The sequence below is a fragment of the Suncus etruscus genome, chromosome 11 (genome assembly GCF_024139225.1).
Source record: "Suncus etruscus isolate mSunEtr1 chromosome 11, mSunEtr1.pri.cur, whole genome shotgun sequence".
NCBI classification, from domain to species: Eukaryota; Metazoa; Chordata; class Mammalia; order Eulipotyphla; family Soricidae; genus Suncus; species Suncus etruscus.
The window spans coordinates 24,026,515-24,028,829 of record NC_064858.1 but is presented as its reverse complement, the minus strand read 5'-3'; the positions used below and the strand labels follow the sequence as shown (position 1 = coordinate 24,028,829).

The 2,315-nt window shown below is 32.8% G+C and overlaps 1 non-coding gene across 1 annotated transcript; it reads right to left on the bottom strand.

Moving 5' to 3' along the window:
* Nucleotides 1-1,597: 1,597 nt before the first annotated feature.
* Nucleotides 1,598-1,704, bottom strand: LOC126023611 (U6 spliceosomal RNA). Its single transcript, XR_007500721.1, has one exon. It is a non-coding gene; the product is annotated as a U6 spliceosomal RNA (small nuclear RNA).
* Nucleotides 1,705-2,315: the final 611 nt, after the last annotated feature.

Sequence of the window (2,315 nt, the reverse complement as noted above, 5' to 3'; positions counted from 1 at the left end):
AGGATGGGGTTTGGATCTTACCTACCTATTTTCAGGGTTTACTACTGGCTTTGTTCTAGGGATCATTCCTTGCAGTGCTAGTAACACTATCCATGGTTCTCCATCTTGATCCTGGCTGGGTTGCATTCAAGATAAGCACCGTAACCCTTGTATTATATTAATTTTCCTATTTGTATATTTTCTTTAGTGAGATCTATTAAAGTCTTTGACCTAATTTTTAATTTTTAAATTGTTAAGTTTTCTTATTGTAAAACTTTAAGAATTTGTTTGTTTGTTTTTGGGCCACACCCAGCATTGCTCAGGGGTTATTCCTGGCTGTCTGCTCAGAAATAGCTCCAGGCAGGCACGGGGGACCATATGGGACACTGGGATTCGAACCAACCCCCTTTGGTCCTGGATCGGCTTCTTGCAAGGCAAACGCCGCTGTGCTATCTCTCCGGGCCCAACTTTAAGAATATTTTTAAAGTTATTTATATATTAAGGCACTATGAGCTACAAAGTTATTCATATTGAGTTTCAGGAATGTAGTGTTTCAGTACCAATCCCTTCAGCACTGTCCACTTTCTCTATCAATATTCTAAGTTTCTCTCCCATCCAAAAGCTTTCCTCCACTGTAGACACTTTTTTCTTTACACTGCAGTTTACAGTAATAGATGTCATACATAGAATTTTACTGTCTTATCCAGAGTGACCACTTTTCTCTACCCTTGTTACAGTGTCCTTCTTTCCATTTTATTTCCCCAAACTTCCTATTAAATTATTTGTCTGTTTGGGGTACAACACTTTATCAGATATGTGTTTTGCAGATATTTTTTCTTAAACTATTGCTGGTCTCCTCTTTCTTCTAACAGTGCATTTCTAAGAACAAATATTTTTTATTTTAATGATGTCCTGCTCATAAATATTCCATAAATATATTATTCCTTTGCTTTTATATTTTAAGTCATTCTTGTATTCAAATATAAATGTTTCCCTGTATTTTTTCTCTCATATTACCTCCTAAGAATTTTATAGACCTTAAATTCAGACCTATGATGAATTTTGTGTTAACTTTTTTGTGAAAGATGGAATGTTGTGACCTTTTTATGTTTGTGTATTCAGTTATTTAAGTACTATTTATTGAAAAGACTATTTTTTCTGTATTATATTACCTTTGATTCCTGGTCAAAAGTCATTTGATTGTATTTAGGTGAATCTATTTCTAGGTTCTTTATTGTGCTTCTTTAACCTACTTTTTGCCCTTTCTTTTATAAACATAACATTGCCTTGATTACTATAGTTTTATTATGAATCTGAATGTCATAAAAGTTTAAATTTTGACTTGTTCTTCTTCATTACTGAACTAGCTCTTCTGGTTTTCTGGCTTATTTACCTTTCCAATTACATTTTATATTTAGTTTGTAAATATGAACCAAATAATTTGATGGGATTGGGATTTTGATTGAAATGATGTTTGGAAAGACCTATCTTGATTTGTCTTAGCCACAATAAAGACTATTAGCCTATACTTTGATATATTTCATCAGTGTTCTGGTTTTTTTTTTTCAATAAAGATGTTGTACACAATTATAATTACTTATTCATTTTTTATGCTAAAGTAAATCGTAATGTTTTTACGAATTTGCGTGTCATCTTTGAGCAGGGGCCATGCTAATCTTCTCTATATGGTTCCAATTTTAGTATATGTGCTGCCAAAGCAAGCACGATGGTAATGTTTTTAATTTCTAATTTTACCTATTAATTGCTAGTATATAAAAACTTGTCTTTTCTATGAATGTTTTCTATCATACAACCTTGGTGTAATTGATTAGTGGTACAGGAAGGTTTTTTCTGGTCCATTATTTTCAGTTTTCAATCTAATGATAATATCATTTGTAAAAAAAAATGACTAGTTCTTCCTTCTCAGTTTGTATCCTTTTATTTTCTTGTCTTGTCTAATCATATAATTTTAAACTTTACCAGTTTGTGGTAACAAACTAACAAAATGATGCAGAAAACACTTTATGTTTTCTGGATATAAACTTTTTCTCCTCTCCTACAATGACGCAGTGGGGACGAGGAGGTTTCTTCCTGTAAAAATAAGACTAGATCTGTGTATTTCTCTTATATTGCTGTTGCTATTGCTTAAAATCTCACCCATGGCTGTGTACAAGAACTTTTTTCTCTGTTCAAGATGTAGAAAGAGTTGAGCAAACTACAAATGAAGAATGAGGAGCCCTCGGGTCAAAATCTGTGTGTCTTGTGGATTGGCAAATAGTATAAACAGTATTCCTGGGTAACTCTGCTTTTCTGAAAAGTAACAAAGGGGGAGTAGT